Source organism: Crocuta crocuta, unplaced genomic scaffold (genome assembly GCF_008692635.1).
Source record: "Crocuta crocuta isolate KB4526 unplaced genomic scaffold, BGI_CrCroc_1.0 scaffold688, whole genome shotgun sequence".
NCBI classification, from domain to species: Eukaryota; Metazoa; Chordata; class Mammalia; order Carnivora; family Hyaenidae; genus Crocuta; species Crocuta crocuta.
This window is the reverse complement of record NW_027530550.1, coordinates 12549-26268: the sequence shown is the minus strand read 5'-3', so window position 1 is coordinate 26268 and position 13720 is coordinate 12549. Positions and strand designations below refer to the sequence as shown.

Genomic DNA, 13720 nt, shown 5'->3' with positions numbered 1-13720 from the left:
AGAGCCTGCTTGTGGCTTGTTGGGAAAATCCCACTTTACCAATAAAAAATAATGATCTCTAACTTACATAATGACTCCTATCAATCATGTTAACAACGTCAGCAAAAGGTTATCTTGGTAATTTATCTGTATCAGCTGCTTCTCACTACGACTCAGGCAGTTAGAGATGCAGTTGCAAGTGTGAGATTATAACAATTTGGAGGAGATGAGGACCCAGGGAACACAGCTGTCCTCCTAGCTGAGGATGAGGAAGGAGGGTCATCTTGCAGGACATGGCCTAGAACTTTTTGCAATGGAACAAAGATATCTGAACTATCCTCCAAAACATATACAATTATAAGATCTAATAATAGTAGAGTATGGGCTCCAAGCATTTCACTTATTCAACAAATAAAAATATTCAAATATATGTGTATCAAGGGCCTTAAGTACCTTATAGTGTGTATGTGACCGCACAAGTGCTAGTCCATGGTAAGAGCATACACTCAGAACAAGAGTAGGGGGCACCTAGGTAGCTCCGTGAGTTAAGCTTCTGATTTGACTTAGGTCATGATCTTCAGGTTTGTGAGTTCAAGCCCCACATTGGGCTCTGTGCTGTCAGCACAGAGCTGGCTTTAGATCCTCTGTCCTCATCTCTCTTTTCACCTCCCATACTCTCACTCTCTCTTAAAAATAAATGAACTTTAAAAGAAAATTAAAAAAAAAAAAAAAACAGGAGTAGAATTCCAACTTCATAATGGCTACCTTACCAACATGTCAGTGGTATGGTAGAAAGATGAGAGACAATACCAGAATTTGAACTTGAAATTTTTAGTTATCCTTATGTGATCAAGAAGGAATTACTAAATCTTTCAAAATTGCTGTTTCTTCATCTAGAAAATGAGAGTTGTGGTATCTCCTTCACTGAGGTGTTATGATTTTGCAAAGCACGTGTACAGCATAGATGTCAAATTTGCTCTCATTTTCTTATAAAGTTTCCTTACCTAGCCACTAAAATGAGCTTAATACCTCTATAATTTGATCATTAAGATTTATAGCCTTGGGGTGCCTGGGTGGCTTCATCTGTGAAGTTTCCAATTCATGATTTCAGCCTAAGGCTGTGACTGGGCCCTACCTTGGGCTCCATGCTTGGTGTGGAGCCTGCTTTGGGTTCTCTCCCTGCCTCTACCCCCACCTCTTTATTTTATCTCTCTCTCAAAAGACAAACAAATTTTTAAAGTTAAAAAAAGAAGATATATAGCCTTAAATGAATTAAATGTAAGACCCAGAGATTTCAAGTGTACATACTGTTTATGCATGGTAAGGCTAGATACTATAGAGATATCCATGTTTTTCCTCTTCAGCTACAATTTCTTTTAAGCAGGCTTCACACTCAGCATGGAGCCCAATGCGGGGCTTGAACCTATGATCCTGAGATCAAGACCAGAGCTGAGATCAAGAGTCGGATGCTTAACTGACTGAGCCACCCAGAAGTCCCTCCTCAGCTACATTTATTTATTTATTTTTACTTTTTTTTAAATATAAAAAATGAAACATACATATTGTAGTCTGTAGTTAATATAGAAAAAAAGAGAAATTCTTTACCACACAGAACTGTCACGTCTCAAAGAAGATTCATAAATTAGTTATGTATTGACCGAGAACCCTGAAAATTTGATGTTGAGGTAGCTTAAAGATAAAGTGCAGAGAAAATATTTCTCCAGAAGTAGTTTGGAGAAAATAAAGTTGGAGGAGAAGAAATATGTGATTTGTGCTTAGTATCTCATAATTCTGGTGTGTGTGTGTGTGTGTGTGTGTGTGATCTATTAATTAGAATTTAATTCATATCAACAGTTATTGAGTAAATGCTTGGATCCAGGGAATGTAGTCAGTGATCACGTAAAAGAGAAGAAAACCATCACCCTTGTTTTCTTGAGGCTCAGGATCTGAGGAGAGGCAGGGGAAATCCATTAGGGGTAAATATTAGTTAAGTAATATTTTTTAGGAGCACCTGGGTGGCTTAAACGGCTAAATGTCCAATTTTACTTATTTTTTAAATTGTTATTTAAAATTTTTTTTTTATTTCTGAGAGAGAGAGAGAGAGACAGTGTGAGCAGGGGAGAGTCAGAGAGAGGGAGACACAGAATCTGAAGCAGTCTCCAGGCTCTGAGTTAGCTGTCAGCACAGAGCCCAATACAGGGCTCAAACACACAAACCGTGAGATCACGACCTAAGCCGAAGTCAGACGCTTAACTGACTGAGCCACCCAGGCGCCCCTAAATGTCCAACTTTAGCTCAGGTCATGATCTCATCATCTGTGGGTTTGAGCCCCAAATCAGGCTCTGTGCTGACAGCTCAGAGCCTGGAGCCTGAGTTAGATTCTGTGTCTCCCACTCTCTCTGCCCCTCCCCCACTTCTCTGTTTCTCTCTCTCTCTCTCTCAAAAACAAACATTAAAATTTTTTAAGTAATATTTTCTTATAATCTCTTGCCTGGACAGAGGTTTATGCTACTTAAGCTAATTAGGAATGATGGTCACAGAGATTTTCAAGTATCTGGATTATAGCCCCTGTGAGATCATTTAAGGATCAGTAGTATACAACTACATAGTGGAGACTTTCTCAAAGTCTTTACATTGGCCTGGCCAATGTATAATAGCTTCATAACCAGAAAGGCTTACGTTTGTCTCTCAGATCTCAACTAAGACTTGTTTTCTTTATTTTTGAAATTTCTATGCTGGTTTCAACATTCTCAAAATGTAGAGCCACAAATATTGGCCAAAACTGTATAAGATGACATCAACTGTTATCACTATTAGTTTTACAAATCACATGGTTCAGGTGGTGTCTGACTGATCTTTCCATTCAAAGATATGGAAAGATATCTTTCACAATTAAAAGTTATACTGTGGTGTGATAGTTTGCAAAATTTACAATTAAGGGGGTTTGCTATGACGTTATACAGTGAAAGAAGTGTAAATAATCTCTTTCCCAAAAATATTTCATTTAAGCATGTAACATTGATTGATAATCACTGCCTACAGAATTATTACACTGGTAATTGCACAATGGTGATTTTAAAAATTACATCGTCCCTTATACAGTTACTAGCTGGCATTCTTATCCTTGAAAAAAGATTCCTCATTTTCACCTCCCCTTCCTCCTTCTCTTCCCTCTTTCTTTCTCCCTTCCTTCCTTCCTTTTAGTTAAACAAAAATTAACACAATTCAAATCAGTGTGCTTGGTTCATTTCTGTTCCTTCACTGACAAAACTGGGGGCAGGGGGTGCCTCAGATTCTCTGCCTTCTTTTTGTCTGCGATAAACATGATACACATTTTCTACTGCATCAATATTTAAATTTCACATTATCCAATTTTTCTTGACCTTGACAGATTTGGCATCCTTTCACCTGGCTGTGAGCAGAAAGTTCTTGATTTCCTCAAGGTTATGAGGCATGACTAGAAAACCTGAAGGAGGGCATGTGACCTGTAGGAAACAAAGAGATGGAAATGAAAGAGACTTCCAATATTTGTTTCCTCCCCTGAAGGAAACTGGGCAGTTCGGGTAAATTTTGAATTTTGCTAGGTAGTATAATCTATTACTCTCACTATAATTGTTGAAGATAAGTTGTCCCAGATTTGGACAGTAGTAGTCTCTCATACCAACCTCTGTGTCCTTGTTTGTTTTATATATCCTGGGTAACTAAAGTTCTCTGTCTTCTAACAATGCTAAAGGGATGAGTTCTGCAAGGTTGTGTTTGTTTTTTTCTGTCTTTTCTTCCACCTTTTTTTTTTTTTTTGGAGAATATAACTTTTGGAATTTCAAGTGGTCCCTCAGCTACTTAGAATTCCTTGAATCTTGGTTAATTTTCATTTTGCATCTTTCTTTTTTTGTCCATTTCTGAGTCTATACATCTGTGACTCGAGGTGGTTTTATCTGTACTTTAAAGACATACTGAAAGATATTTAGTTCAATTTGAGGTATTATGATACAGTTTACTTCTGTTTTGAGGTGGAGTATTTTTAGGGAAGCAATTTTTCATCAACTGAAATACTTTCTAGTGTTCATTTTTCTTATATTAAATTTACACATTAGATATGATTAGACATCTTTTATACATTTTCAAGTATTTTATATTATACTGGACAAGTAATAACAGGTGATTTTATATTGACAGAGTGGAGTGTGAGTGACTCACTAGGTTTCTTGGTTGAAAAGCATCTCTTTTGGCCTAGTGAAGTACAGACCATTAGGAAATAATAATCTTTGGAGGAGGAGCTAGTATTTCCTCTGATTTTGTGGTTTCCTCTCTCCTTCTGTCCTTCTCTCTCTCTCCCTCTCTCTCTCTCTCCTCACCTCTGGCTCCCAAGCCTGATTCTTCCTGATACTGTTTCTTCCATTCTCACACATTTTATAACTACTTTCATTTAACTTCACAATGTCAAATATGATGATCCACTGATCAGATGTGTTCTTATTTCCCCTATTAGTGTGGAACCCTTTTCTCCTCCTTTTTTCCCTCTTAAGGTGGCATGTGTCTGGATTCTATAGTGGTAGACATCAGCTACCTTCTCCTATTTTTATAGTCTCTATCCAGCTCTGTTTCAGTATGAGGTCTGGAGCTAAATATACTGGTGTTTGATATGTATTTTCTTAAGTACTATAACTTGAGGACTGTAGAATTCTCTGTATAATAGTTATGTGTCAAGTATGGCTGATGGGTGATTTTATTTGATCTTTCCCCTGGACTGGTATGGTTTTTTGGAGGTAATACAGAGATTCTATTTGAAGAAGCCTCTGTTATTCCACAGTTTCCAGTAAGTCCCTTTTTCACTTAATTTTTACTATTTACAGCCCAAGTTATAAGCTAGAATATTGAGATTGACACTATTTTTTGTAAACATAATGATGGAATATGTGAATTTAGTAGTTCAATCTATGCCTTGGGAAATGAGCCCATATAACTCATGGTGTAGAGACTGACCAGTGTGTAAGTTCTCACTAACACAAGGTTTCAATTGAGCTGAGAAGCCACAGGTGAATCAGGAGAGGTTTTCCACATCAGGACTCAGGTTTAGGGGTGTCTATTGTACATGTTAAAGTGTTTGAATGAAAGACAGAGAATCTAAAACTGAGAGACTATACAGTAAGGCTTTCATATCACTGTTGACAAAGGAACTTTCTATGTCCAACAGACCAAAGTCCAACTCTATAATTATCAGATGCACTTTTCTTGAAATTGAGTACTAACTCATTAAATATAAATCTTTTAATAATTATAAGTCTTTTAATAATTATGGAAAAATAGCAATAGCTGAGAGTTTATCTAAATATTATCCATTATTTTTCCTCGCTGATATCTTTCTTTGACTTCTTTTAATGTCTTTTCTTCTAACCATTTCCAACTACATCCCAACACCAGTATAAACCCCAGGAGAATTTTAGTAAATGCTCTCAAAAGACAAATGAGTAACTTCCTAGGTACTAACTTACCAAGATATTTGCATGGTAGAGATGATGCTGGAAATGCTAGGTTGCTCATCATTGCGTGCAATTAATTAAGTATACTCTAAAACACTCTCTTAAGTTGTAATATCTGTGAACTTCCTTTCCTCAAGCAAAACCAGATGAAGCAATGCATCTATGTAAAGCCTTACTACCAAACCATTAGCTTTAGTGTTTTGTTCCGTTTCTGTTTTTTGGCAATGTCACTTTCATTCCACCTTTTGAAATTGTGATTCATTCTCTCTGGCTTTGCAATGCCTTTCAGATTATACTCTGACTACTGTCTTACTCGTTAAAACATTTGTCTCCTCACTATAAATCATGACTTGAGTTTCCCTCTGGCTAACTTGTCTTAATATAACTTGGATAAATTCTACATATGTTAAGATCTGGACAAATATACAACTATGTCACTGAGATGAACTGCCACGGAGATAATTCTGTTTTCCAGTGGGAACTAAAAAACAATTGATGGCTTCAATATTCATTAAATATTTATTGAGTACCTGACATGTAACAGACAATGTATTGTAGTGAAGATAGGATGGTAAACAAGAATGATATGATCTCTCCCTTCACAGAGATTTCAGTTTTATGAGATAGAAAAGCAAGACAAAGTTGTTGTTGTTTTTTTCTTTTTCTCCCAGTAAAATAAATAATGCTATTAAAAGGGCGTCCAAGATATCAGGGGAAACCTACGTATATTTAGTGAGATGGAAGAGGATCTCTACTTAGTTAGAGAGAATATAGAGACCATAGGATGTGCTGAAGTTGTAAGTGTAAAGGATTGGGGCTTTTATCAAGTTGTCTCAGCCACCTCCAACTAATTGAGCCATTCCGGCTGAAGCTCCAAGTAATTGCAGAGCAGAGAAAAGCCATCCACACCATGAACTACCCAAATCCCTAATCAAAACAAAGCACCAGTGTAACAAAACAGTCATTGCTTTATGCACTAAATGTGGAGTATCTTATAACAGGACAATTGTTAACTGTAACAAAATTCAGTTATCTGGGAGTGATATGACACTACAATAAAAATGTAAAGCTTGTGGCGCTGACTTTGAAAGGGTGGATGGAGGCCAGAATTTTCTTAAGAAGCCTGTTGAGGAGGTCCTGAAAGACAAAGACGGAAATACTTCTAGAGACTGGGGAATAAAAGAAAAAAAAGAAAACAGAAAAATGAGAGACGTTTCTTATGTAGTAGCAGAATGTGTGGCAACACTGTAGCCTGAGGAAATGTGGAAAAGGGAAAGGATACCCAGTAGACTCATGGATCTGGCTAGGAAATTTATAGGCAAAACATTAAAACATGGCAATTCACTTCTTCAAGCTCATGACATTAACATATGACAAGAGAAAAATGAACTGAAGAAGAGACTGTTGATTACATTAGGACAATTTAGAGGAATCATAAAGGAAGAAGAACTTGTGTGGTTCTAAAATAAAACTTTTACCCCCATCAAAATATTCACTAAGTTAAAGAAAAATGTAGTTGAGAAACTGTTCCAGGCATCCTTTTGTATCTACTAGATATGTGAGCAGAGAAGCCGACTTGTATATTCCAAACACGGCGAAAATAACAAAAATAACCAAGTAATCCAGCTGACAGTCAGAACTGAAAGTCCAAACATAGACTCAGTGAATCAAAGCAAGCCATCTCCAGAAATTTGAGTCACCCTAGCTGAGAACTCCACTCACTATGGAGCACAGATGAGACACCTCTCCTGTGCTCTGCCTGGGTTCTAAACCACAAAACCAAGAGCACACTAAGATGGTTGCTTTATGGGACACGTGGGTGGCTCAGATGGTTAAGCATCCAACTCTTGGTTTTGGCTTAGGTCATGATCTCATGGTTTCAAGGGTACAAGCCCCAATGCTGGGCTCTACGTTGGCAGCATGGAACCAACTTGGAATTCTCTCTCTCTCTGCCCCTTCCCCACTTACACTGTCTCTCTCTCAAAATAAATAAATTAACTTTAAAAAATTTTTAAAATAGGGGCGCCTGGGTGGCTTAGTCAGTTAAGCGTCTGACTTTCGCTTAGGTCATGATCTCGCGGTTCGTGGGTTCGAGCCCCGCGTCGGGCTCTGTGCTGACTGCAAGCTCAGAGCCTGGAGCCAATTTCAGAGTCTGTATCTCCCTCTCTCTCTGACTCTCCCCTGCTCACGCTGTCTCTCTCNATTAACTTTAAAAAATTTTTAAAATAGGGGCGCCTGGGTGGCTTAGTCAGTTAAGCGTCTGACTTTCGCTTAGGTCATGATCTCGCGGTTCGTGGGTTCGAGCCCCGCGTCGGGCTCTGTGCTGACTGCAAGCTCAGAGCCTGGAGCCAATTTCAGAGTCTGTATCTCCCTCTCTCTCTGACTCTCCCCTGCTCACGCTGTCTCTCTCTCTCTCCTAGAAATAAATAAAAAATATTTAAAAAAATTTTTTTAAATAAAGTGGTATCTTTATGCCACTGGAATTTGGGATGGTTTGAAATGCAGCAACTGACTGAACTATATTACCTAATAACTTGTCTAGGCCAAGGAACACCAAGGTTAAATATCATTCTTGCATGTGTCTGTGAGGCTGTTTCTGAAAGAGATTAGCATTTGAATTAATGGACTGAGGAAAGCAGATGTTCCTCGCCAATGTCCATAGTCATTGCTCAATCTTCGGGCCTGGATACAGGGAAAAGGTAGTAGAGGGTTGAATTTGTTCTCTGCTTGACTACAGGAGTTATGACCTCAATCTTCTCCTGACCTAGGTACTCCTGGGACTCAGGCCTTCAGACTCTGACTGGAAAATACAACATTGGCTCTTTGGCTCTCAGGCCTTCAAACTATGCCAAAGGCTTTCCTGGGCCTCCCCACTGCAGACAGCAGATCGTGGAACATATCAGTGTTCTATACTCTACAAGCCAATATTAGAATAAATCTCTTCATATATTGTTCTCTTTCTGTTATTCTGTTCCTCCGCAAATCCTGACTAATTTACATTACCAACCCAATGATCTAGAGAATGCATTATGTCAGAGAAACAGGTGTGGAATCCATCAACATATAAATGACAACTGAAGCAATGGAGGCAGATGAAATAACTCAAGGAGAATGAGTGAAAGTGAGTAGAAATGATACTAGAAATGATCATAAGAGATAGACAATTAATAGTTATGCACAAACATTTTACCTACTCTACTAGAAAGATTTACAGATGTTAGAGCTGCAAGGAAGAGGGGATTTCTTATCTTGTCTGGGCAGATCACAGATGACTGTAAAGAGAAATTATGCTTGAATGTAGTTTGAAGGTTGAGTGAGGATTCACCAAATGAAATGGCAAAGAGTAATGAAGCAGCCTGCTCCATATTCCTGTAGGAACAAGGCAGAAAAGCTGGTTGGCTCTGCAAGAGAATTTGTGATTCCTCTTTCAAAATCTGGAATTGTCACTGGGAGAAGGTTGCCCAGCAACAAACTATAGTTCCCAGACACACGTCTTGTGACTATATTCTTACCAATGGGAAGTCAGCTTAAGGGATGTCTGTCACTTCTGGGCCAGAATTTAAAAAAAATTTTTTTTTGGTCCATTGTTTCTATCTTGGTTAGAAGAGAAATCTGAGAATGCAGTAAATGGAATCAGCCTGGGGCCTGAACTGCCACGTGGCGATACATCACCCGGTGACCAGGAACATCCTCATTTTACAGCTTCATGAATACAAATGAAAATTTTTTTAAGCCACTGAAGTTCTGTGGCTTGTAACAGCACCTGACACCACCCTCTTCCGCATCTGTCCCCTAAACTGTTTCAGGTTAGGGTGTTAAAGGCTGTGGACTCTTGTCCACAAAACAGGAGAGGCATGAGAGGTTTTGCAGGGATGAGGTGTAGAGGTCTTGTTTGTTCCTGACGGAATTTTACACCCTCTCTTAAAGACAAGTGAAAGTTTATTGGCATGACAAAGGTTATCTTTTGAGATCTTAGTAAGCACAGAAAATCATGGGACTGCTTTTCATCCCAAAGTTACCTCCTCCAAGAACATAGGATATCGATAATTGGAGCCTATTTGCCCACATTCGCAACCCCATCTACGTTTTTACATCTTAGTCTATTTTATTATCCTTTTGCAGGAAGTGCACATGTGAGGGAGTGGGAGGGAGAACTATCATTTTTAAAATGCAAGAAATATACAGTGAGCTTCTAATAACCCCCCGGATTCACAGGCTTATCTGCTGCAGAGGCTGGATTCATTGAATGGTGAAATAACAGTACTTTCTACCCCCTCCCCCACTGAACTTATTACTGTGTGTCTGACACTGTGAAGAAAAAGTAATGAGTGAAATGTAACCATTTGATAGCTCTGTTTTGTGCGTATGTTGGTAAATGTAAAGGAAGAGGAGAGAAGACCTTGGAGTATCTGAGCTATAGTTTTTACAATAGGACATATTACATAACTACTTCTTGTTGAACCGTAATTATAACAGAGCCATCTTTATAAACACAAATACAGGGGAAACTAATTAGGCACAGACAATAAGCAAATATTATTCTCTTAATTAGATCTTCTTCTATTGGAAATCCTGCTTTGTTCCTGCTACTCCAGTGTGAATGACATTTGAATCATAACAATGTCTCACAGAACGGTCTTTCAGGGATGAAAAAGACAGGCACAGTGTCACAGTCGATGAATGCCTTTTCAAATCTTTGCTAATCTGAAGTCAATGAAATGCAGTCCCCCAAACAGCTGCTTTTGCTGATTTGTATACCCGCATAATTAGAGCTGAAAGTGTTCAGTGTGCATATTTTCGGTATTCATATATTTTGATAGTTCTTTTTGTCACATATTGTTTTTACATAGCTGGTTACTATCTCATAGTTGGAACGCTCAAGGTTGGGTTAGAATGAAGAATCTAGAGGGCAAATGCAATTTGATGGATTATCAGCTCTGACCATCCTTAAGTCAGTATACCTCTCTCTCACTCACTCTTTCAATTGTTTCTGATCAGCACATATACTTTTTTAATGTTTTATTTATTTTTGAGAGAGAGAGAGAGAGAGAGCGAGAGCGAGCAGGGAAGGGTCAGAGAGAGGGAGATACAGAATCCGAAGACAGGCTCCAGGCTCTGAGGTTGCTGTCAGCATGGACCCTGATGTGGGGCTCGAATCCATGAACCATGAGATCATGACCTGAGCCAAAATCGGGAGCTTAACCAACTGAGCCACCCAGGCACCCCAGCACATATATTTTAAAAGACATGAAAGAAGAGAAAGACCGGCCAAAAGGCCACATTTTGTGTGAGAGGCAGTGATGGGGAGGAAAACCAGGTTATATCTTTAAGGGGATAAACCCTTACTGAACACCTTTCTCTAACCCTTGCAATAGACTTTGGAGACACACACTCAGACAGTTGCAATAGATGTGTGAGGGCAATGGCCATGTCCTTGCACAACAAACCCACATTTCATTGTGGAAACTGAAGGCAGAATTATGCTACCCATTCTGATTAAAATTTGATCAAACAGGCATGTATTAAAAAGCATCAGAGGTCCTTGATGAGTAAAATTAAGATAAAAAATGTTAAAACAAGATCTTTTAACTTGAAGGATAAAAAACAACAGCCATTTTTTACCTGAAACTCATATAATGGAAACTAAATTTCATAGGAATTTACACTAATGTCTCAGATTTCATCAAAAACATTTAAAATTGATTCTGAAACTCGCAAAATGATTCCTACTTTTGTTTCACCTTGGAAATGCTTGGCTTCATTCAATAAGAATATGTCTAGTAAACTTCAATGATGGAAACTGAATACTGTGAGAATGAGACACAAGCTAACAGACTCAATATCTAAAGAAAATTTTTAATTTTTACTAAAATATTTTGAGCTGCACAGTTATTATCTATAAAATTGTTATAATAAAAATGCCAGGTAGTTGTAGTGGTGATAAAGTACAATGTTTAAAATGTCAAGTTGGATTTCTTGGCATAGAGTATGCATTAAATAAACAGATTTTTATAAAAAAAAAATTAGCCATCATTCTAGGTCCTATGATAGATATAAAATTAAGCAGGATATAGTAAATATGAACTACTGAGATTTTTATTTCATAATTCTGACCTAAAAATGTCAGTTTCATATAGTCTGACCGAAAATCTACCCTACCAGAGCTGAAAATCTAATGGAATTGAGAGTAGCATTCGCGGAGAAATAAATCATTATTAACTAGGTAGTAAAACATTGTAATACAGTAAAGCATACTATGGAAATATAGGGATGGAATAGATGAAATCTATCTGGGATGAGGGTAGATTTGGGAAGTTTCATATAAAAGGACTTTCAATTTTGCAATGAGTTTGCTGGAGAGAAAAAGAGAAAGGGAGGGAGGTAGTGAAATCTTCAAGAAATGACAAGTGAAATTCTTCTATCTGAAAATGTATTAAGCTATTTCTGTGATCAGTAAAATATTTTCTGTAAAAAACAAGCTAACAATTTCCATGTAATATAGGTGGATACACTTTGAGCTTACTACAGCTGAACTTTTGAATATTTGGTTAGGCTTCACACTTTAAAGTAAAAAAATCTATTCAAATACTGATCATGCTTTATCTACCATATTGTATTTAAGCATATATTTATCCTAGTATGTCCCCTAATCATTAATGTGTAGACAATCATATATATCTTACAAGGTTTTTGTAATAATTTGACAAGTTACTATATCAAAAATAAGTAAATGAATGGAAGAAGCACCATCAATAAATTATAATTTTTCTCTGTCTCACATAGTTAATAGGACATAAGTCGGCTTCCCTTAGAGATGGAGATTTTCAATTTCACAGGAAATGTTCAACAAGTAATACTTGTTTTCACATCAAAATAATCCTTGCCATATTTTCAGAATTCTGCAGTTTTCTTGTATGTTTTTTAAATGTTTATTTGGCTTTCACCACCACCACCACCAAATCAGCATTTTCCTACAGCTGCCCCACCTTGAGAGTAGGAATTATTTTAGGTTCTTTATGCAATCTGTGATTAAGAAGCTTTGTTACAACCATTCTCAGTAACTTCTTACCTTCATAAATGTCCATGTTTCTTTCTCTTTTTAAAATTTTTTAAGCTTATTTATTTATTTTGAGAGAGAGAGTCTGGGAGGTACACAGAGAGAGGGAGAGAGAAAGAATCCCAAGTATGCTTCACACTGTCAGCATAGAGCCCAATGTCAGGCTCAAACTCACTAACCATGAATCACGACCTGTGTCAAAACCAAGAGTCAGACGCTTAGCCAACTGAACCACCAAGTTGTCTCTCTTTCTAAACTTAAAAAAAAGTCATCTAGCCTCTTTAAATATGTAAAGGAAAATGATTTTCAAAGGGTTGAAGGATAGGATGATATTGTTTGTGTCCACATGATGGTGGCAAGGCTCAGAACAGATGTAATCAAAGGTTAGATGAAAGAAATTATATTTACTGAGTAACTAATATATGACAGGACCTGGGGTTTGTATTGTACTTATTTCTCATTATAAGTATACAAGGGTATTAATCTTACCCTAATTTAAGGGATGAGGAAAGTGAGGCTTAGAACTAGGCTTTACTGATAACAAGCCTAAGTGTAGAAGGAGAAGTCAGAGACTATAGGGAGAACTTCCCACTTGTGCTGGGACCATGGCCAGTTTCCATACAATTATTTCTGAAGCTTGGTGGCAATGAGGAAGTCACAGTGGAACAATCCGGGGTGGTTTGGGAACATTTAAGCAGTGCGTACAGAACCTGTGGACTACTGGGTGAAGAGCCTCATGCAAATCTCATTCAAGAAGTGAGGGGATTCCTTAGGTCTTCTAACTGGGAGGCAGTTTTGGAAACAACTATTCAAATCCTCAAAACGCACTACCAATTTAACTGGTGATATGTATGGATTGCTTTTCTTTCACTGGTAAGTTTGCAACCAGTTAACATACGTTTTATTTGGGGAAAATAAATAAGCAAATGCACTTCATGTCACCTGAATCTTAAACAACAGTTGGATGCAGTATTTCATGTCTATGTGCTTATGGGAGAAAGGATGGGAACAGGAGGGGGGAGTCCTAAATGTGCCCTCTGTATAGGTGGGCTCTTTATATATGGATTGCCTGTTCCATTTCCTCCAGAGGTGAAAAAACGAAGGCTTTGATATTTACAGAAATGTTATAAAACCTAAGGTAATAATAAGAGAAAAACTGGGACTTTGGTCTGACTCCAAAATACAGGCACCTTCTACTACTCAA

At 37.8% G+C, this 13720-nt stretch overlaps 1 pseudogene; it reads right to left on the bottom strand.

Annotated features, from left to right (window-relative positions):
• Positions 1-3223: 3223 nt before the first annotated feature.
• On the bottom strand, positions 3224-3434 carry LOC144234532 (large ribosomal subunit protein eL38 pseudogene; annotated as a pseudogene).
• Positions 3435-13720: the final 10286 nt, after the last annotated feature.